A 26,018-nucleotide genomic window follows, 5' to 3' on the forward strand; every position below is an offset into this window, starting at 1 on the left:
GTGGAAGACGAATCTGAATTAGATCAACCCGAAGAGAGAGAAGTCAATTTTGATGAACAGGTTTACGAAAATGCTCCAATAACAGTATCGAATAGCATGTTTCTCATATTAATGATTTTTTTACGTCATAACGTTTCACTAGAGTGCATAGCTGATATAATTGCTGTTATTAATTTGCATTGTATAAAAAGTAGACTGGTTAAAAACAGTCTGTGCAAATTTAGAAAATATTTTTCTTTAGATCATTCTGAATTTATTAAACATTACTATTGCCATTTCTGTGGTCGAGTGCAACTGGAGTCTGACAGCATTTGTCCATCATGTCCCCAAAAAAAAAATCCATATTTTATTCAATTACCATTTCTTGAACACTTGAGAGAAATGTACAAGAGAGATGGATTTTATTCGAAGCTACAAGATTGCCATAATAAGCGGATAAATAATAACCCAGATTGTATATCTGATGTCTATGATGGTGTTTTATACCGTAAATATGTACAAAAGGGCTTTCTTTGTAACCCTGACAATATTTCATTCACTTGGTATACAGACGGCATACCAGTATTTAAATCCTCAAAAATCAGTGCATGGCCTATTTATTTAACACTTAATGAGTTACCTATTAAGGAACGCAAAAAAGGGAAAATACATTATTATTAGGTCTTTGGTATGGAGACAAAAAGCCTAATATGAATTATTTTTTTCATGTGTTTTATGATGATCTAAAGAAACTTGTCAATGGTATTGAGGTTTACATACCATGTCGGAGAATTAATATTACAGTCAAGGGTATTCTTTTGTTGGGCACTTGTGATTTGCCTGCTAGAAGTGATTGTTTAAATTTTGTCCAGTATAACGGGTACTACGGTTGCTCATATTGTTTTTGCCCAGGCATGAATTTTACATTAGAAACAGGTGGTAATGTTCACGTATACCCATATACTAATAATATTGAGAAAAGAACATTACAAAATTGCAGATCATTTGCTGACAATGCTTCAAGAGATGCACCAATAATGGGAATCAAAGGTCCCACAGCACTTTCACTGATTATGCCTGATTATGTCATGGGGATGGCCATTGATAGGATGCATTGTGTAGAAGGTGGTGTTGTAAAAAAATTGTTATCTTTATTTTTCAATACTGAATTTAAAAATAAGCCTTTTTCTTTATATGCCGTGATAAATGTAATTGATGCTAGATTAAAATCGATAAAACCACCCAAATTTGTGCATCGGATGCCTCGAAGTGTTACAGAGTTACTACATTGGAAAGCATCAGAATTAAAATTGTGGTTCTTTCATTACTCGTTACCTGTTTTGTATGGAATTCTTGCACCACAATATTTTGAACATTATGTGTTGCTGGTGGCTGGAATTTCCATTTTGAATTCCAATACTATATCTTTGTATAAACTTGATGTTGCTAGAGATTTTTTACACAAATATGTTAAATGTTTTGAATACTTGTATAGTGAAATGTACTGCTCCATAAATGTACAATGTACATTATTACATTTACCAGACTGTGTACAGAATCTTGGACCATTGTGGGTATATTCTTGTTTCGAATATGAGGATATAAATGGCCAATTATTAAAATTAATTCATGGAACACGGCATATTGATTCTCAAGTAAGCAAATCTCAAGAATTTTATATAAAGAAGGAGAAAATAATTGAATGTATGAAAAATAAGGAAGTTAAAGAGTTTTGCTTAACAAGAAAAAAACAGGTGAAGATAATTGAAAAAATATTTGAACATACTTATAGTGTTGGAGTATATAAAGTATTTAAAGAGTTTCCAAGCAAAGTAGAGGTTGCACTTCGAACCTCCAACATTACAGTTGAAAACATTTCTTTAAAATACTATCTTCGAGTTTTGAAGAATGATCAATTATTTATTGCTGAAATGTACAGGAATAACATGCAAACTTATTCCAGTGCTATTTCTTACAATTTAAATAACAAATACAATATTGGATTCTTGCATTATTTTTTAAAAATTAATAATGAACATTTTGCTATTGTGGAAGAATCCAATATTGAAGATTGCTTCATCGGGAAAGGTCATAAATATTATATAAAAGTTTAAATTATTCATTTATAAAAAAATGTACAAGAAAAAAAAGCTTCATTGCTATTCCTGTAAAATCATTACTATATGTTTGTATATATATCAATATTGATGGAAATATTTATGTAGGATTACCTATAAATAAGTATGAATTAGAGTAAAAAAAAGGCAACAAAGAGTTAAAAATTATTAGTTTCGTTTATGTATGTTATGTACTTAATAAATTTCATTATTAAAATGTTTTTTTTTTATTACACTTCATTATTAGTTGTAATACATTTAATTATGTTTAATTATTTACATGAGAAATTGGAGATTTGACATATCATATATTCTGTTTATACATTTAAACAAATATGTAAATTTAAGCATTTTTCAGATGTTCTGCTAGTGGCGAGCTTATGCGATGAGGTTATGTTGTATATGTCAAAAATATAATGTGTTTATTTGTAGTACTTTCGATTCTAAAAGAGCTTGTAACTGTTTTTACGTACTTGGAAAGAGCTTTATGTACCTAAAAGCAGCTAGTTCGAAGCTTAGGGTCCTAATTAGAACTTATTTTTTGACTCGGGAAGTTAAAAATTTTAGCAAAGTCCCAGTAATTTTTTCTCGGTGTGAAAATTTCAAGGTGGACTTCATTTCATTCGAGTGTTGACTTTGGGAATTGGTGTGAGGGAGCACTAAAAAACATAAAAAAGATTCAACGCTGAACAGAAAAGAGAAAAATTGATCTGGGACTTAGGGGAGTTTTTTTTTGGTTTCTCCACCTCCCCCTTCTCTCTCCTCCTCCTTCTTTTTCCTTTTTTTCGCAGAATTTGGCCAAGAGCAGCGGGACGAAGCAGAATATACCGAAAATTTAGCAAGATTTTAAACTTGAATTTTAGATGAATTGTTTTATATTTACAATATAAGAATTTGAAAGACAAATTATGTATGTATATTTTATACCGACCACATCAGAAATATATAGTATTTTATATACATAAAATGAGATACATTACACGCGAGTGTATTTAATTTCAAATCTTATATGCATATATTTATTTTGAAAATGTATGTATATAACAAATTCATCTTAATTTATTTTATTTAAATAATTGTGTACGATGTGTTATCCAACCAAGTCTTTGTCATAGCAAATAAGTACTGAAAATTTAGTCTTAGTAAATGTGTAAATATCGAGCACCATATATGTGGTTGACACAGAAATTAGATTGTCATACATTTTCTTCCCGCAAATGTCATTTGATTAAATCTTTGTACATATAAGACAAGTGTGATTTCAATTTTAACACATTCCCAAAAACCTTGAATATAATTGAATATGTATTAAAATTGTATAATATAATTCAATTGCATTTCATTGTTGTTTTTGTCGTGAATCATTATTAACACGGACACAAAATCCTAATTATATTCCTTTAAGTAAGAGTATTATAAATACAATTTTATTTCAATAAATATAAAAATAAACAGTTAATGGATTATAAAGCTAAATAGTTTGTTTTAAAAATACCTCCGTAGCTTTGGAGTTATAATCTTTCTTTTAGTCGTACTTTGCATTTTCTGGTAGATCACAGTTTCTTCCGTTGGTGGTGCAGATGAAGCCACTGACCGTTGTTCTATATACACAGAATTAAATTTAACATCCATACTCCTATTCATATCATCAGCATCGCCTTTAGTATCAATTGTAAAAGCCTGCTTAAGTTTTTTCTTGCGTTTTCTTATTGTTAGATCTGTGGCCAAAGCTTTCTACGCAACTAATTTTTTGCCATTTATGCAAACTCCTTGCAAATTTTTCATAACTAATTTATATGTATTTTCGTCCTCGAATATAATAAAGCAAAATTTTGCTGTTTTACGTCTTGACAGAAATACTCTTTCGTCTTTTATGGGATGGGGCATACGAATATACAATTTAAAAGACATTTTATAATTGACTAATCAATAAAAATCAAAACTAATTAAAGGACTTGTTGGAGGTGAATATATAAATTATCAAATTGTTACATAACTTATATTTATATTCAGATATGAACGATTTTCAATTATTATCTTGTAGTTGCATTGACTACAGCTATTATGATATTTTTTATATTTTATGGACAATTTTTTTATATTTAATATAATTTAAAATACCATAAAAATTCCATGCATTTTAGACACAGTCAGGTATCGTGCATGTTTTATTGAATCACTCTACAAATTGAAGAAGATGAAGAACTTCAACAATCATTGGATAATGCAATGTAAAATATAATTTAATAATGGTTATTTTCCACTAATTTTGAAGAATAAACTGGAAAATTTTTCTATGAATTTATCGAAGAATGGATAGTAATATATGAAGATCTGGGGTTAATAAGATTCACCACCAATATCTTAAAAATCAGTGAAGTTTAGCATATTGTTCAACAACAATATTTGAAAGTAGAGGGGAAAAGATGTATAATCAGCTATAACCTTGATTCTTATGACTTTGCTATCAGGAGATAAACGGTAATCTTTGAAAATCCATAACAAAAGTAATTTCCTTTTGTTGTTAGTTTTTTGGGTTGTGAGCACTGTGATTTAGTTCACGAGACCTTAATATAAATTTCAACTATTTAATTGTTTTATAAAATGTAACGTTAATTTTGAGTGAGATTCAACACTTTAAAAACTAACATCTGTGTGGGGCACAAATGACCAACTGAACATTGACCACGGCTAAAGATTAAAAAAGACTTGAATTGAATTATACCATATTTTTATAGAAAGTGTATAAAACTTCCAGTTTGATTGTATTAACAAAATATGGTCAAACGAATATTGTTATTTTGAATTATATAATTTATTATTATACAAGTAGACTTTGAAGTTTATTGTGTTTATAATACCTCATTGTCGGTACCATTCAAACTATACATCATTACACTCTTAAAATAAAGTATTCTTTTTTTTATTCTGTAGAAGTTGCTTAGAAATACCTAACTTAGCAAAACAACGTTTGCCGGGTCAGCTAGTATGTAATAAAAATCTTTCGTATCTCTTAATCTCATATAAGATTATCTTTCAACGTTTCGTCCATAGATAAACAAGTATAATAGATCGCTATGTCTGGCGATTTGACGTTACCTCGATTGAAGTACAAATTTTTAAAAATAGATGGCAGCACATGTATAATATTTAAATTAACCCCTGGATATACTTTTTAATTTGCACGTGTCGTATACAGCCCCAAAAACCTGAATAATTTTTAATATTGGAAATAAGAACAAATCATACAAAATACAAAATATATATTTTCAAAGATATTACATATGTTTAAAGAACAATTAAAATTATGTTTATATTAACAACTAGCTGACCCGGCAAACGTTGTTTTGCTAAGTAAGGTATTTTATAAACAATTTCTAGAGAATCAAAAAAAAAAAAATACTTTTTGTGTAAGGATGTGTTGTTTGAATGCTATATACAATGAGGTATTATAGAAACAATAAACCCCATTAGTTTGTCTATATTTTATTAATACAACCAAACTGAAAGTTTTATACACTTTCTATAGAAAACATTGCATAATCCATTCCAAGTCTTAGTTGGTCTTTCGACTTATATAGTCATTACAAATTCCATTTAATCGATTATTGAATGCGTTTAAAATTTTTTGAAATTTTTTTTTGATTCTGGATTTTGTGTATAATTGTAAATAATTGAGCTTATACAAATTTTTCAAATTTCTGCGAGGAGAGATACAAAATGATTTAGGTATCTCTTCTTTGACCTGCTTTTTGAAAAGTTTCTAGTGATATTCGATGAATAAAAGTAAATTTAATAAAAAGTATATATGTAGAACAGGGCAAGGCACAAAGGTCCAATTTGACTTTAAGCAAATATAAATTTTATTATGAAAATCAAACCAATTACATCACAACAAATGACACATTTCAAATGAACAATTATCTGACTATGTTCAGTAAAACTACCAGCTACTTCATCATTGTAAAAACGTGCTTTTTTGCTGTCTTTAAAAATTTTTTTATCTAGACCTTTTTACCCTATAATGGGGTAACTTGGAACGGCCAGATGGCAAGCAGGTCTAATGTCATATTTTAATTTCAAAGGTATTTTACAAAATAATTACATTTTCAACTAATTGCTAGAAAACTACCAATGGAAGAAAATACTTTTACTATGGATTTTCAAAGATTACCATTTATCTCCCAATACCAAAGTCATAAGAATCAAGGTTATAGCTGATTATACATATTTTTCCCTTTACATTCAAATACTGTTGTTAAACAATGCTTAGCTTTACTGGTTTTTGACACTTCGGTCGTGGATCTTCATATATTACTATCCATTCTTGAATAAATTCAGGAAATTATAACTGGAAATAAGCTATTCGACAAAATATTTCTTTGACCGATTTCAAAATTAGGTTCTAAATCTGAATAATCTAGAAAAGGTTTTATAAATACCAATGAGTACATAATTATACAAATGAGTTCTTTCAGAGCATTGTGTTTAAGAAAAATATGATTTGTCAACCATACTGAGTTATACATAGTTCGCTTCACTGTTTATACGAATGGGCAATGGCACTATCATTATATTATAATTGTTAATTATTTATTTAAAATAAATAATTTTATTATTAATTCCTTACAAATATTGAATTGTCATCCATACGTGATTACATAGCTGTCATTTGCTTATTGTTATTCCAAGTCGAACGGGATAAAAGGTATCCTATGTCCTTCTCCTGGCTCTGAACCAACTTTTACCAACTTTACCAAAGCCAATTTTCAGTTAAATCGGTTCAGCCTTCTTGAGTTATAAGTTCTGACGATATATCTCCAGAATGCACAAACCGAATTCGACAATTTTGCATTTGCTGGAAAGGTCTGGGGCTCCGTGAGGTTTATAGCTGGGTTATAATATATGAGAACCAAAAACTAATATTCTATCACTATAGTTAACTTAAGGTAGTCGATTACTTCAATTAGACCTTTTTATTGTCGAATCAAAGCACATTTGCTGATAATATATATATGCCAATTAGTTGTAAACACCTGAAACATTTTATAAGATATGTATAAAGAAATTACAAATTAACAACAATTAATGTATAACTATTTACATTTTTATTACAAATTTTGAGGTTATGTCAAGAAACTATATTTCAGAATATTTTTTTTATTAATTTGTTGATGATTATACTTATTGCTGATATATAATATAAACACCTCAAATACTCTATTTAAATACGTATAAACAAATATACATAAATACCTAATTATATAAATAATTACATTTCCATTTTCAAGAAATAAATTTCCCCATCGTCCATCTATCATCGCTTGCTATTATTAAGAATTAATTTATTTGCCACTTTGTATTAATTTTCCGTGGCGATTAAAATATTTATATTATTCACGTAATAATTTTCAAATAATGGTCATTAAGAAATGCATATTAATATATTTGTATCAAAACAGAAACACCGAATGACAGTTGACAATCGAATGTAAATGTCATGGATGAAATCATTGATAGTATCATAGATTGAATAAACTACATGGATAGTTTATAAATAATTAATTTTGAATTAGAATGAAATAAAGGGATAAAAAGTATTTCATATGTTTCTCCTGGCTCTAAACTACCTCCCTGCCAATTTTCATCTAAATCGGTTCAGCCGTTCGTGAGTTATAAGTGTTATAACATAAAGCGATCCTCTTTTATATATATAGATCTTATTGTTTTCATTAAAAATTATTATAAAATTAATGGTATTGAAATAATTCGGGTATACAAAAATTATAACCTTGCGATTTAATAAAGAAGACAACAGTTTATAAAAATTTATCTAAAGGTTTTCAGTGCTTGTTAATATGGATTCAAGCCGATTAAATCTATCAAAAGGATTATATTTGCTACGTTTTACTATGTGAACCAGTCCCGATCGCTGCCAAATATTAAGGGCTGTTAAAACCGGCTAGATTTTTTGTTCTTCAGAAATAATTAGAAGAATTTTTTTATTTTGACATAGAAACGTTTTACATATCCAAACAGTCAATTTTGAAAACCATGTGTTTTCTGAATATAATCACGATGGATTTTTAAGATTAGTTTTTAAAATGAATAATTAGTAAAAATGACCAAACCAGTTAAATGATAATAGTGCTCTCTGGCATATCTGCAACCCGAGTCGAAATTTAAAATCTTTTAAGTACTCAAAACAGTTCCGAAACCTGAGAATTAACCACTTTTCGCCATATAAATTTAAGATCTTTTAGGTACATTAGACCCCACTTAGTGCAGTTTTAGGAACGTAATTTACCTAAAAGAGCCTGCATTTTCAAGGTACTATAGCTACTTAAAAGAGCATAAATGTCAAAACTGTCAGGATGTAAGTTTGAGGTAAGGTTATTACGATTTTAAAATTTTCCTGAAATTTTATAAAAATGTAGGTAGGTCATAGGCATAGATAAAAGAAGAGTATATAGATCGCTCTCTCGGGCCATATCTCGTTGCCACTATTTTCGGTCAAAACTGTCAATTTGCCCGGGTTAGTTTCCGTCTCCCGATGTAGATGGCGCCAGCGTCGACCATGGGTGCGAATATAAAATGCTGAAGAAATGCACCAATATTATATAGACCGTTTGAATTCAAATTTTTTTTTTAAATTAAAAAACCAAAATTGAATATAAAAAAGCGTATAATTTTAACAATGACATGTTACATTATACTATTACAATACATATTGAATATAAAAAAGCGTATAATTTCAACAATGACATGTTACATTATACTATTACAATACATATTTATAAGATATGCAATTTGCATAAATGTATATATTATATATTTGTATATATACACATATATAATGTTTACTGTAATGTATACTATTACAATACATATTTATAAGATATGCAATTTGCATAAATTGTATATATTATATATTTGTATATATACACATATATAATGTGTACTGTAATATATATATATATATATATATATATATATATATGCAAATAATGCACATAAATGTATGACAATTAGTGAGCTTTATAAACTATGTACGAATAGCATAGAAATGTACAACACGTACACATTATCCACCATTTATATATATATACATATGGATTGCAATTATATATGTATTTATAAGGTCTTTGAAGTAGGTATACATATATAAATAAGTAATTTAAACACATTTTATATTTATTTTTTATTTGTCCGTTTATTGGCACAACATTTATTTACGTAATGTATAAATGACTTTTTGTCCAGCATAAATTTCAATCGACGGCACCAATCTGGAAAAAATAATACTTGCATTAATACTATTCACATTTACAAATATCAATTTATTTCATTAAAAACAGTTTAGATTCATGTGCATAAATTATATTTCAGTTATGTAGCTGTTAATGTTTTTCAAATCCTCAGTAGATACTTAATAATAATATCAATTATATCAATATAAGCATGTTTAAAAATTTACCAAATAACCCTCCAAATAAATTTTGGTCGATTGGAGGCCGCTTACTCCTCATCCCAGTGGCTGAGAAGTTTTCCAACTGCTCCCCATAAACGAGAAGCAGCACCTCCCTTACTACATTCACCCAGCCATTTTCTGTCCCGTTTGCTTTCGACATTTGCTCAATATATATTATTTTATTTTTGGGAAGAAAGAATCCACACCCTGGAGATATTTCTTCCTACAGAATTAAACATATTTAGTCCTAGCATTGAAAATATCTTATAAAAGCAAGCATTTTATTCATTAATTTACCAGGAGTGTAGAAGCATGCTGGAATCTATAAGTAGAAAAAAGATTGTTGATTGGAACATAAATTATATCCTTAATTACAGTGTGAACTAAAAGTCAATTTGCTTTTGAATGGGTCACATATGGAGTTTGTGTACCTTTTAAATAAAGAAAAAAGTAAAAAGACTTACGGTGCACTCTGCATAAATATTACATGGTTTATGAAGAGAAGTTTATAACTACCTTGAAATTATAATTGTTTTCTATCATTGCATTTGATTGCACATTCTCGATCTTCTTCACCTCATTTTGTGTTTTATATGCAACCTCCAATGCAGTTAACCACACACGTGCACTCTCTATTATTTCCGGGGTAACTAATTCAATAGAAATATGTAGTTATTCGATATAAAAAACATTATTTTTAAAATATTATACTGTACCTTTAAAAGAAATTGTCAGAGGGACTTCGTTAACATTGTCCTCTGAGCACTGTAGTTCTGCTGATTTAGCAGAACTACAACTCTCTTCAGAATCACTGTCATTCACATTAATTATTTCCTGAATCTCATGTGTAGACTCAGGAGCTCCATTAATAATAAGCACGTTGCCTTGGTCGTCAACATAATCGATGGGTGTATCATCAAGTATCACATACTCCTGGTCAACATTAGTGAGGCTAAGTGCATTACCACCATCAAAAATAGTTGGCCTAACCCTTAGCCTGGCATCCATAACTTTTCGATTCGATAGAGCAACTATCTGCTCTACCTTTCGATTTTCTTGTAAAGATGCATTTTTCTGAACAATCTTTTCCATAAATATTTTGTTAGCAGGAACATTTATGTCGCCATCCACACTAACAATCATATTGTTCAAGAATTGCATATCATCTAAAATTCAATATTTTCAGTTAAAAATAAATTTAATACATTTTATAAAATAATCATTGAGATATACATACCGCTAATAGCCAAAACCTTTGCTTCGCCTCTGCCTGCCTTATCATTGTTGCTTTTTTTCCACTTTAATTTTGTGATTGCATTCACATACCTATCTGTAGGGCAAATCAGGGCCTTTTCACTCAGTGCAAAATCCTCGTTCAAAAACCGTGATTCGTGGTATCCGTATCTAGGTGAGAATTTGGCGCTAGTGAGCCGATGTTTTGTCTGACAGGTTGGTAGCACCCATGTAATTCTAAAATATCAAGTTTTTTAAGTTGGTTAAGCTCGTTTAGTTTTAACTTGAAACCTGGGAAAACCATTTATTTTCATCCGTTCTCCATTGTTGAATAATTCATGGCTCGTGATTGTGCTTTACTAGTTCTGTACTTTTATTAAATAAAATTGTTGAAAATTGAATTTAATTAAAAAGTATGGGATTTAAATGCATAGTTCCAGGCTGCGGTAATGCACGTAAAAATGCATTATTACATAGATTCCCGAATGAAGGAAAAGTTTTCGACGAATGGTTAAAGCGTATTCAGGCTCCGGCACTTAATACTTTAAGTTGGAGTGAAATATATCGAAAAAAACGTGTGTGCACCGAACATTTTAGTGAGACGTGCAGAATGCTTGGCTCTTGGAAAGGCTCTAACCTGAAATTAGGTTGTTTGCCTACTTTGAAAGTGCCAGGATTTAAGGGAGATTCATTATTAAAAGTGAATTGCTTCCTTCAAGAAGACAATTTTTGTAAGAAAGGTAAGATGATTTATCTATATAGGATTTGAATTTCATGTGATTTATCTCTGAGTAATATAATTTGTGTTATAATTATTAAACAAGTTAAATAAAATGTGTTATTTTTATTGCAGAAGATTGTCAACCAAAGTCATTTTTTACAATGCACTTTAAAGTGCAAACAGTTGCAGGAACATCACTTAATAAAGAAATTGTAATTCAAAATGAAATAACCTCATTGCATTCTGGATCACGTGATGTTTCATCTCTCATTGAAGGTAATTTAAAGTTATTGTATACAGGTTATACTTGAAATTTCAGTAAATTTAATAGATTCAATTAAAATTTTAGTGGATCGATCTGCACATGCAGATGTTCCAGTTGTGTCAGATGCTCCAGATGTTTCGGTTACTTCAGATGTTCCTGCCAAGCATGTCTCTATCAGACGATCAGGTATACAAATATATATATATATATACAAATATATATATATATATATATATATATATATATATATATATATTCCTTATGTGTTATTTTTATTGCAGAAGATTGTCAACCAAAGCCATTTTTTACAATGCACTTCACAGTGCAAACAGTTGCGGGAACATCACCTAATGAAGAAATTGTAATTCAAAATGAAATAATCTCATTGCATTCTGGATCGCGTGATGTTTCATCTCTCATTGAAGGTAATTTGAAGTTATTTTATACAGGTTATACTTGAAATTTCAGTAAAATTAATAGATTCAATTAAAATTTTAGTGGATCTATCTGCACATGCAGATGTTCCAGTTGTGTCAGATGATCCAGATGTTTCGGTTACTTCAGATGTTCCTGCCAAGCATGTCTCTATAAGACGATCAGGTATATATATATATATATATATAAATGTGTGTGTGAGTTATTTATTTTATTTTTATTAATCTAATCATTCATTTTGTTAGATTTTCGAACTCCAAAGAGTAATTTCTTGAAGTTTGTTGGCCTAAGGCACTGCAGGCGACTTACTCCAGAAGTAAAGAAATGCCATGACATAATCATGATGATGAAGAGAAGTGCCAAAAGACTTATGAAAGATAATGAAATTGCCAGAGCAGAGCTGAAGGAAGCATGCAGTAGAAACAGCATGCAGAATTTAGAAAATGTTGTGAATTCACTCACTGCAACATTAATAAAATGCCAGATGAGGAATCAGCCAAAGCAGCCTCAAGGTAGAAGGTATAACCTTGATGAAAAGGCTCTTGGAATAGCATTATACAAGCAGAGCCCAACGTGCTATAAATATTGGAGATCTTTTTTGGCTCTACCTTCTAAAAGTACTGTTTCTAGATCATTGGCAACAATTCCTATCAGTGCTGGCATTAATAAATCTTTCATGGAGACTTTGCGCACTTCTGTTCTTAAGATGAATCCTTCTAATAGAAACTGTGTCCTCATGTTCGATGAAATAAGCATTGCAGCAGGTCTTGAATATGATGCGACTAAGGACAGCATAATTGGTTTTGAGGAAGTCTCTGAGAAAAGGCCAAAGTTTGCTGATCATGCTTTAGTGTTTATGATTAAAGGTATTCGTGGACATTTTAAAACTTCAGTGGCATTTTACTTTGCTGAAAGCAGTGTTAGAAGTCCTGAACTCAAGGTCTGCATCAAAGATGTTATTTCAAACCTGCAGCAAATTGGCATCAATATTGTAGCTACTGTGTGTGATCAACATGCCACAAATGTAGCTGCAATAAACATGCTGCTTAATGAGACAAGAGCACAGTTTCTTAGAGATGATCGAATTTGCAAACTTCAAGGTTTTCTTGTAGGCGGTCAAGAAATTGTACCACTATATGATCCTCCACATATGCTGAAATGTTTACGAAACAGTTTTTCATCATATCAGGTAAGTTTTATGCAACAAAACCGACAGAGAAAGGCATCCTGGAATCATATAATTAAATTGTATGAAATTGATTCAGAGTTGCCAAATTTCCGTATGTGTTATAAGTTGCGAGCACATAATGTGTATCCTGAAAAGATGAGAAAGATGAGAGTTAAAGATGCTGCAGTAGTTTTCTCTTATAGTGTATCTTCAATGATGAACAGATACGCTACTAAGCAGTGTAAGTAAATGAAAATATTGTATGATGTATTTTGTGGCATTTATAATGAAACTTTTTTTATTCATATTCTAGATGATAATTTTCCCCAAGAAGCTACTGGGACTGCTGCATTCCTGAAATTTGTGGATGAACTGTTTGACAGTGTAAATGGGACAGCTTCCAGTTCTGCTAGGGACTATAAACCTCTACGCGGCGCTCTCACAGATAAGTCTAAACATTTAACATTTTGGAAAAAGGCTAGACGTGTCTTAAAAAGCATAAGCTTCTCTAAAAAAGACAAGAGAGTTAAAACTCCTCCAACTATTCGAAATTGGATTAAAACTCTAGAGGGTTTTGAATATATTTGGCAGAAAATAAAATCTCCAGAGATAAAATTTTTGTCAACTCGTAATTTTAACCAAGATCCTCTAGAGAATTTTTTTGGTAGTATTAGAAGTCACGGTGTTAATAATCGCAATCCTACTTGCAGTGCATTTATTGGATCCTACAAAAGCCTTGTTGTCAATAAGTTTCATTCTGTTCATTCTTATTCTGCCAATTGTGAGCTTGATAAAACTGAAGGAGGTATTGATTCATTAAAAACATTATTATTGAGTAATGCTTCAGTCAATGTTATGTGTGAGTCTAGCTTGAATGAAGATATTCTAACTTTATCTAATGTGAATACTGATGAATTTACATTAGAAGAAGAAAGTAGTAGTTTACTTCATCTTCAAGTTATTACATACATGACTGGTTTCATTTCCAGGAAAATTTTGAAAAATGTTAAATCTTGCTTGATGTGCAAGACTTATATTTTGGCAACAGAAAAGAGTGGAGATGATTATTGGTTAATAAGGGTTAGGGATCGGACTGGAAGATCTCTTGTCTTTCCTCGTAGAAGCTTTGTGAACATTTTTTCAAAATGCGTTAGAGTTTCAGAACATTTTTTGCCTAAAATTTGTGTGAAGAATAATTTAAAAACATTGCTTAGTTGCATTTTGGATAAACTTGTTTTTACTCAGAATTTTAATTTTGATTGCCCAATCCATAATTTAAAGTTAATATTTTTAAACCATTTTGTTCCTTATTTTATCAGATATTGGGTTAATGATATTAATTCAGCACTACGCGGTAAAATAACTTTCACAAATCCTAGGAATGTTATGAAAACAAAAGCTTTATTGCGTTTTGATAAAATGAGAAAGAGACAACTGGCAATTCGTAACACTAAGCGTGGCCTGCGCTAATTTTTGTTTTCAGCTGGTAAAGCGGAGGTTTTAGTTGGTATTATTTGTTGAGTCCAACATACCCAGACATAGGGTCTGGTCTGGGATGCGTAAATGCATTTCCTTCGCTATACAAAATAAAAAAAAAAAAAACTCGTATATATATATATATATATATATATATATATATTTCACTTAATATATTTTTTACCGCTTATGAATTCTTTTCAGTCTCATTGCAGCAAGATGACATTCATGTGGATATTTATTTATTGCATTTTATTATCATTTCTAATTGTGTTTCTGAATATATTATAATTTACTGATGATGATTGTATTCTATTCCATTATATTATCATTAAAACCTTTCATATATTATAATTTATTAATCACTGATGATTGTAATTTATTAATACACCACTTTTACTTATTGTAGTAACAAATTAAAATTCAATACAAGTTGTTATGACAAGTTATGTGTGTTTTGTATTTAAACCTGTAGTCATGTGTGTTTTTTCTACATTTATTGATTTGATTTGATCCCAGCATATATCATAATATATACTCTTGATTGAAATATTCTTATTATTACTTAATATATTTTTAATTTATAATTATATTTTCACAAATTCTATTACAATTGCGATGCAAAATTAAAATTCTAACAAATTATTTTTAAAATTATTTTTTTTTTATTGATAGTGCAATATTTTTAAAGTACAAATATTTTTATTTCAAATTTTAGCGCTTCAATATGAATGGCGATTGAAGCGCCATTGCGACCGTAGCAATAACTAATTTTTTTGAACCTAAATATCGCGAGAATGAAACGTCTATATTATTATATTGTCTAGGGGGCAAATACTCCTCAAAGGAAATATATCGGTACAACGTGTATTTGATTCCACCCACAACACTAACGCAAACATTTTTGTTCTAGGCATTTTTAATAATTAAATAAATTTAATAATTAAATTTAAATAACACAATTTAAAGCAAAAACGAAACCCAACAAGTAAACCGCGCGCAAATGATCAAATCACTCTATCGACGCCAACGCCATTTCGCTATTCTCGGGATTTTACTATGTTTCAAAAACCAGATGTTGATAACAAGTTGACCGCCGACCGTAGTTTCGCTACTTTTATGCATTATGTGTTCCTTCGTCTTTATTTATGTTATTATTATGTTATATTATTATGTATTTATGTTAAAATTAATGTAAATAATAGTATTATTTATTTATGTCTTTCTGCCTTTCTGCATTATGTGTTTTTCGTCTTTATTTATATTATTATTTATGTTATATTATCATTTATTTAGATTAAAATTAATGTAAATTATATTTTTATTTATTTATGTTATATTTTTTATGATCACATAATTTTCAGTTTGCTATAATTATAACATAAAAAAAATGAACATAGGCATTCAGAGTGGTCGGCAGACAACTTGTTAAGCTTTTATGGCGCGAAATGTACGTGCACATTGAATTTCGTTGCATATACAGTTTTTTGTGTTTGCAATTTTGGTGTTTTCATTTTTTGAGTTGTTTTATATATTAATTGTCATTTATATAAGTATTAAAATGATACCAAGGAAATCTATAGATCAAGTTGGCCCTCGACAAATGCGAAAACGGCTAATGCAAGCTTTTAACGGATGTAATAATAGAGAATCTATAAACTTAGTTGAAAATATTTCAACTCTCACACGGTAAGCATGTAGATTTCATTTCATTTTATAAATCAATTATTTTTTGTATTTTTGTTACACATATCAATTTGTCTAATTATACGTTTTACAGTGATGATGGTGTACGATATGATACTATTCTTGAAAATGATGTTTATGATTATTCTCAACAAAATGATCAAGAAGATGAACTTGAACATAAATGTGTGTTTGAAGTGGAAGACGAATCTGAATTAGATCAACCCGAAGAGAGAGAAGTCAATTTTGATGAACAGGTTTACGAAAATGCTCCAATAACAGTATCGAATAGCATGTTTCTCATATTAATGATTTTTTTACGTCATAACGTTTCACTAGAGTGCATAGCTGATATAATTGCTGTTATTAATTTGCATTGTATAAAAAGTAGACTGGTTAAAAACAGTCTGTGCAAATTTAGAAAATATTTTTCTTTAGATCATTCTGAATTTATTAAACATTACTATTGCCATTTCTGTGGTCGAGTGCAACTGGAGTCTGACAGCATTTGTCCATCATGTCCCCAAAAAAAAAATCCATATTTTATTCAATTACCATTTCTTGAACACTTGAGAGAAATGTACAAGAGAGATGGATTTTATTCGAAGCTACAAGATTGCCATAATAAGCGGATAAATAATAACCCAGATTGTATATCTGATGTCTATGATGGTGTTTTATACCGTAAATATGTACAAAAGGGCTTTCTTTGTAACCCTGACAATATTTCATTCACTTGGTATACAGACGGCATACCAGTATTTAAATCCTCAAAAATCAGTGCATGGCCTATTTATTTAACACTTAATGAGTTACCTATTAAGGAACGCAAAAAAGGGAAAATACATTATTATTAGGTCTTTGGTATGGAGACAAAAAGCCTAATATGAATTATTTTTTTCATGTGTTTTATGATGATCTAAAGAAACTTGTCAATGGTATTGAGGTTTACATACCATGTCGGAGAATTAATATTACAGTCAAGGGTATTCTTTTGTTGGGCACTTGTGATTTGCCTGCTAGAAGTGATTGTTTAAATTTTGTCCAGTATAACGGGTACTACGGTTGCTCATATTGTTTTTGCCCAGGCATGAATTTTACATTAGAAACAGGTGGTAATGTTCACGTATACCCATATACTAATAATATTGAGAAAAGAACATTACAAAATTGCAGATCATTTGCTGACAATGCTTCAAGAGATGCACCAATAATGGGAATCAAAGGTCCCACAGCACTTTCACTGATTATGCCTGATTATGTCATGGGGATGGCCATTGATAGGATGCATTGTGTAGAAGGTGGTGTTGTAAAAAAATTGTTATCTTTATTTTTCAATACTGAATTTAAAAATAAGCCTTTTTCTTTATATGCCGTGATAAATGTAATTGATGCTAGATTAAAATCGATAAAACCACCCAAATTTGTGCATCGGATGCCTCGAAGTGTTACAGAGTTACTACATTGGAAAGCATCAGAATTAAAATTGTGGTTCTTTCATTACTCGTTACCTGTTTTGTATGGAATTCTTGCACCACAATATTTTGAACATTATGTGTTGCTGGTGGCTGGAATTTCCATTTTGAATTCCAATACTATATCTTTGTATAAACTTGATGTTGCTAGAGATTTTTTACACAAATATGTTAAATGTTTTGAATACTTGTATAGTGAAATGTACTGCTCCATAAATGTACAATGTACATTATTACATTTACCAGACTGTGTACAGAATCTTGGACCATTGTGGGTATATTCTTGTTTCGAATATGAGGATATAAATGGCCAATTATTAAAATTAATTCATGGAACACGGCATATTGATTCTCAAGTAAGCAAATCTCAAGAATTTTATATAAAGAAGGAGAAAATAATTGAATGTATGAAAAATAAGGAAGTTAAAGAGTTTTGCTTAACAAGAAAAAAACAGGTGAAGATAATTGAAAAAATATTTGAACATACTTATAGTGTTGGAGTATATAAAGTATTTAAAGAGTTTCCAAGCAAAGTAGAGGTTGCACTTCGAACCTCCAACATTACAGTTGAAAACATTTCTTTAAAATACTATCTTCGAGTTTTGAAGAATGATCAATTATTTATTGCTGAAATGTACAGGAATAACATGCAAACTTATTCCAGTGCTATTTCTTACAATTTAAATAACAAATACAATATTGGATTCTTGCATTATTTTTTAAAAATTAATAATGAACATTTTGCTATTGTGGAAGAATCCAATATTGAAGATTGCTTCATCGGGAAAGGTCATAAATATTATATAAAAGTTTAAATTATTCATTTATAAAAAAATGTACAAGAAAAAAAAGCTTCATTGCTATTCCTGTAAAATCATTACTATATGTTTGTATATATATCAATATTGATGGAAATATTTATGTAGGATTACCTATAAATAAGTATGAATTAGAGTAAAAAAAAGGCAACAAAGAGTTAAAAATTATTAGTTTCGTTTATGTATGTTATGTACTTAATAAATTTCATTATTAAAATGTTTTTTTTTTATTACACTTCATTATTAGTTGTAATACATTTAATTATGTTTAATTATTTACATGAGAAATTGGAGATTTGACATATCATATATTCTGTTTATACATTTAAACAAATATGTAAATTTAAGCATTTTTCAGATGTTCTGCTAGTGGCGAGCTTATGCGATGAGGTTATGTTGTATATGTCAAAAATATAATGTGTTTATTTGTAGTACTTTCGATTCTAAAAGAGCTTGTAACTGTTTTTACGTACTTGGAAAGAGCTTTATGTACCTAAAAGCAGCTAGTTCGAAGCTTAGGGTCCTAATTAGAACTTATTTTTTGACTCGGGAAGTTAAAAATTTTAGCAAAGTCCCAGTAATTTTTTCTCGGTGTGAAAATTTCAAGGTGGACTTCATTTCATTCGAGTGTTGACTTTGGGAATTGGTGTGAGGGAGCACTAAAAAACATAAAAAAGATTCAACGCTGAACAGAAAAGAGAAAAATTGATCTGGGACTTAGGGGAGTTTTTTTTTGGTTTCTCCACCTCCCCCTTCTCTCTCCTCCTCCTTCTTTTTCCCTTTTTTTCGCAGAATTTGGCCAAGAGCAGCGGGACGAAGCAGAATATACCGAAAATTTAGCAAGATTTTAAACTTGAATTTTAGATGAATTGTTTTATATTTACAATATAAGAATTTGAAAGACAAATTATGTATGTATATTTTATACCGACCACATCAGAAATATATAGTATTTTATATACATAAAATGAGATACATTACACGCGAGTGTATTTAATTTCAAATCTTATATGCATATATTTATTTTGAAAATGTATGTATATAACAAATTCATCTTAATTTATTTTATTTAAATAATTGTGTACGATGTGTTATCCAACCAAGTCTTTGTCATAGCAAATAAGTACTGAAAATTTAGTCTTAGTAAATGTGTAAATATCGAGCACCATATATGTGGTTGACACAGAAATTAGATTGTCATACATTTTCTTCCCGCAAATGTCATTTGATTAAATCTTTGTACATATAAGACAAGTGTGATTTCAATTTTAACACATTCCCAAAAACCTTGAATATAATTGAATATGTATTAAAATTGTATAATATAATTCAATTGCATTTCATTGTTGTTTTTGTCGTGAATCATTATTAACACGGACACAAAATCCTAATTATATTCCTTTAAGTAAGAGTATTATAAATACAATTTTATTTCAATAAATATAAAAATAAACAGTTAATGGATTATAAAGCTAAATAGTTTGTTTTAAAAATACCTCCGTAGCTTTGGAGTTATAATCTTTCTTTTAGTCGTACTTTGCATTTTCTGGTAGATCACAGTTTCTTCCGTTGGTGGTGCAGATGAAGCCACTGACCGTTGTTCTATATACACAGAATTAAATTTAACATCCATACTCCTATTCATATCATCAGCATCGCCTTTAGTATCAATTGTAAAAGCCTGCTTAAGTTTTTTCTTGCGTTTTCTTATTGTTAGATCTGTGGCCAAAGCTTTCTTCGCAACTAATTTTTTGCCATTTATGCAAACTCCTTGCAAATTTTTCATAACTAATTTATATGTATTTTCGTCCTCGAATATAATAAAGCAAAATTTTGCTGTTTTACGTCTTGACAGAAATACTCTTTCGTCTTTTATGGGATGGGGCATACGAATATACAATTTAAAAGACATTTTATAATTGACTAATCAATAAAAATCAAAACTAATTAAAGGACTTGTTGGAGGTGAATATATAAATTATCAAATTGTTACATAACTTATATTTATATTCAGATATGAACGATTTTCAATTATTATCTTGTAGTTGCATTGACTACAGCTATTATGATATTTTTTATATTTTATGGACAATTTTTTTATATTTAATATAATTTAAAATACCATAAAAATATAATTTAAAAATATATTTTTGTTTAATTAAACTTTTTAAATTGCCATTTGATTGAACTGATTATGAACTGTCATTAGTTTGATGGCAAAATAACCTCAATCCACATTTAAGAACAATTCACAGACTTAACTAATAAATTTAATTAATGTATTAATTATTGCAATCATTTAATTAATTTATATTAAACTAAACAATGAACTTATATTATTTCAAGATAAATTAAATCGAATACATTTATTGAGGTATGCTGCAAATTTTTGTATCAAATCTAATTTGCATTAAAATAAAAACACAATATGATACAATTCAAAATAATTTTAATAAGGAACAGAAATTACAAAAAACCACTTATGAAATACTGAATTAATTTAAATATTATCACAACTCACTTAAAAATTCTTAATATATTTAATGTATTTACTCATAAAAGCCTAAAATTAAAATTACAAACATATTTTAAAGACAATATAATAATATAAAACAGCTATAAATAGCATCTATAAATATTAAAGTTATATAAAACACAATCATAAAAATTGCACATAAAAATAATTTCTAAAAAATATAAATATATGTAAAATCATGTTTAAGACTAAATTCCACGCTTGATGGACTTCCTCGATGGATGATTTGGAGAGCTGGTGTTAGAGATTCACCTCCTAAGAATTATAAAACAATTCTATTCAAAATATATTTAATAAAGTACCTTCAGGTGAATCCCAAGATAGGAGATCTATACTAGTTCAAGTGGAATCAAAATCAATAATTTCATTTGCCGAATTTGCTTTAGTGCTGGATTACCCCATAGGCCCGTGAGGCCCGGGCCTAGGGCGGCAGAATTTGGGGGGCGGCAAATTTTTCAGAATGTCAAAAAAAATTTAAACCCGATAAGATGTCTCGATAATTTATTTTAAGGATTAATCCAGATTTTTTTTATAAATTTACAGATAGTGTTATATAAAATAGAATATAAGTCGTAATGCTCGAGTGTAATCATTGATTAATAAAAATAACACAGACATCGTATAAAAATAACATGTCTCTTGATGGCTATCCAGAAAGACTTTTTAAGTGTTTATTCGTGATCTCAAATGTCGTTCAAATTTAATTTATTACCGCAACGATTGATAATTCATCTGCTCTTATCATATCTAAGCTAAACATATCCCAATAAAGAACCGTTGTAGTCGATTTTTATCGCCTAAAAACAATAACTTTGGCGAGCAGTGCTCGGGTTCGCCCGCTAACTGTGTTTGTTCGTGTTCAAGTCAGTGGTTTCAAACCATTTTTGCGATGCGCACCCCAATCTAATAAAGAAAAATTGCGCCCTCTTTTATTTTTCTAACAATTTCATTTCATAAATATTCAAACATTTAACTGATATTATCAAACTACAAATTAATATGCAATATTATGTAAAAATATACATAAAAATTGAAAGAGTCATGAATTTTTATGTATATTTTTACATAATATTGCATATTAATTTGTAGTCTGATAATATCAGTTAAGGAAAAATAAAATAGGGCGCATTTTTTTATTAGATTGGGGTGCTCATCGCAAAAATGGTTAGAATTTGAAAAAAAAATGTTTTATTTTCGAAAATATTATTTACGAAACAGTACCCGCTAAGGGTGCGTGAACCACAGGTTGGAGAGCACGGGGTTAAGTGGCTGAAATCAAATAATGACAAATGTATAAATCTAAGATCGAACTATAAACAAAACGCAGCAATTATTTCAGTTTTACGATAGTCGTTTAAGTAAAAAGTCTTATAATTTTATTATTGTGTTCAGTACCATTAAAGATTTAAATTAGATATTATTTTGAGTTAGACTCTTTTTTAACTAAGTTGTTCGGTTTGTCTGAATTTAATCATTTTATTTACAATTACAATGAGTGGGTACCGAAAAAAACTAAGTGGTGCAGAATATCGTAAAAGGAGAACAGAAGAATCTTTAAAACAAGAGTGTTTACTGAATAAAATTCCAAAAATTTCTAATATTTATGACAACTGTGACAAGTTCAAAAAAATTTGTTCAGCAAAAATTAGGTTCGTCTGTTGTAAGTATTTTGATTACTTGTTAGTATTTTTTTTTTTAAGAATAACCTTGAAAAAAATAGATTTTTTAAATATTTTTGAGCTTTTCGAGTTTGCGTCAATCGACGTCAATTTCGATGTAATGAGCTCAGTAACTTACCTGAGGCTAAATTATAGTAATTGCAAAAAAATCGAAAATGAAAATTTTCATGTTGTATTTTGACCAGACCTCTTAGTCATAGATTTTTCATGTTAAACTGCGCAATAACGAGCTGCAATCGTAAAGCAATCAGAGTTACTGTTGAACCATACGGTACAGATATTTAAAATTTCTAGGTATTGAATTTGGCAACAAGTTTTTACTTGAGAAAATGTGACATGACACAATCACATATTGTTTTAACGTTAATATTAACGTTAGAATTTCTTGGTAGCCGGCGAATTTGCTGTTAATCTCTAGAAGATCATTTATTGACTTATTAAGGTTTTGCTTTGATTTTTACTCAATTCTATCGCTCTTGATATTAACAATTTGCAAAAATGGATATTCATTAAAAATATGTAAGAATTTTGAGAGATCTCAGAAATGAAAGAAGTTTTTTATGCATATTTTACTTCACTTATATTGACGTATTGAAGCATTAATTGAATTTATAAGAAGGCAGGTTCAGCGGTTTGATAAAGTGGAACTCTAAAATAAATCTAATTTATCATCTGTTTCACAAATGTATAGTTCTTTGGCATTATTTTTACAGGGCATGAGAGCTAAACAATTTTCCGAATACGAGGAAAAAGAAAAAGCACTTTCTGGGGTAAAAAACTATTATCATGACAATCATCGTAAAAGAACCCGAAAATTTCAGGCAGACGAGTCATAAGAGTATGAAAGAGTATTTTTATGTAGAGAAGAAAATTTTCGAATAAATATTTATTATCGAATTTTAGACACTTTAAGTGTTCAATTGGCAGGCCGTAAAAGTGCTTATCATACGCTCTATGAAAAATTTAATATTTTTGACAATTTATTTGAAATGGAAACTAGAGAATTAAAAATTCGGGCAGATGACTTAGTCACTAAGTATCCTGAAGATTTGGAAGATACATTAGGAAATTAATGCATTCATTTACAACACCTACTCATAGAATCTTTTTCAAGTACGCAAGATGTTCGTTCCGCACAAGGAATATATAATTTTTTGCATTCTAATAATCTTCGTTAAGTTTATCCAAATATAGACATTGCTTTACGGATCTTTTTGAGTAATCCTGTTACAAATTGTTCTGGAGAAAGGTCTTTTTCTACTTTGAAAAGAGCCAGGATAGACTTAGTGCTTTAGCAATACTGACTATCGAAGCACAACTTGTTCAAGAAATTGATTACAATGATATTGTTGATGTTTTTGTTCAGACAAAATCCAGAAAAAAATATTTACGAATAGCTATAAATTATAGTTTTAGAAAAATGAGTATTATATTTATATTATATTGTTAATATTTAATAAACATTTATTTGTATTATTTAACAATTATTATTTCAAAAAATAAAAAATATATTAAGTAATTTAAAATAAAAATATATTTTTTAAATAATAAGATAAATTTTTGTCTATTAGAAAGGGCGGCTGATTTTATAGGGCCTAGGCCGGCAGATGGCTTAATCCGCCACTGCTCATCCTACCGAACCGATTTTAAAAATCAAAAACTGTTCGAAAGATATTAGTTGGGAATGGTACTGATTAATTTAAGGTGAAAATCTACCGAGCCGTTTTCTTGTAATAAACTGTTGAAAAAAAATTTAAGCCGATTTTCATTGAACTTTTTTTTGGCGATATGCATCATGGTCTTATAGAACTTACTGTAATATTACGGCATTACGACAAGTAGTTTAATTTTAAAAATTCGTCAAACTTTACTAAAATTATTATCGTTTTTTAAAGTAGGATTGATGAAGTATATTATTTACACTTTTTTTTTTGATTAAGTTTACGTTTTTTTTTAAATAATTGTGTTTTACTTAAATTTCAAAATGGAGTACTTTCGTGTATCTACTATGATAAGAAATATTTATATTTGTGAGCCTTTTCAGAAAATCTCGATATAGTTAGGATTTTTGTAGAAAGGTACAAAATTCTTTATACATAACATTCACAAGGATAGCTCTAGAAAAAGCTCTGTAATTTTAGTATTACATACTTAAACAGGTATACTGTTACAATAAATACTAATTTCAATAATTCTTCATAGAATTTTTACATATCAATGAAAAAAAAACTTCTTAAATTCTATTGTTTTCAAAGGGCTCCTCAGGATGTGCTTCTTTATAATGCTAAAGATAGTAGATGTCGTAACTATGTCAACTATCAATATAAAAATTTTCGACATGGATGATTTTATAAATAAGACCTTTAAATTTGAATCATCAAAATAATATACTTTTACAGAGTTTCTCAAGAATATTTCGTAATAGCAAAAGTAAAATTTGATATGAGTGAGAATAAAATTAAATAGTACATCAATATGTCTACCATGCATCATCAAATTAAACTAGGGATAGGTGGCAGTTTGCCATAAAACGAGTTGCTTAAACAATACCTTATTTAATTGTGTAAATAATCGATTTTATCAATAATATATTAATTTATGAGTAATCTATAGGTGTGAGGCAAGAAATAGTTTATATATTATACATTACTGAAAGAAGTCGGGTTTACAAATGTTAATTACCTTTTGAAAAGTGGCAATTGGTACTGAAAAAAATGTATGTACTCTTCTCAAAATTTCAAAATTATTTAATATCAACTACATGTATACCAATTAATTATACAATTAATTGTTCATACTGATCCCCCAAACTCTATTATTAACTTCCCGTAGGGTAAGTTATTGTAATGGGCCGAAAATCGAAATTGAAAATTTTTACATTTCTCGACGTTTTGAAGGTTTCTGAACATTTTGGCATACCTCAGAAAAAATGGATGTGTGTGTGTGTGTGTGTGTGTAT

This window comes from Ctenocephalides felis, unplaced genomic scaffold, assembly GCF_003426905.1.
Source record: "Ctenocephalides felis isolate EL2017-DRISC unplaced genomic scaffold, ASM342690v1 CF-g0.4_SCAFFOLD_02159, whole genome shotgun sequence".
NCBI classification, from domain to species: Eukaryota; Metazoa; Arthropoda; class Insecta; order Siphonaptera; family Pulicidae; genus Ctenocephalides; species Ctenocephalides felis.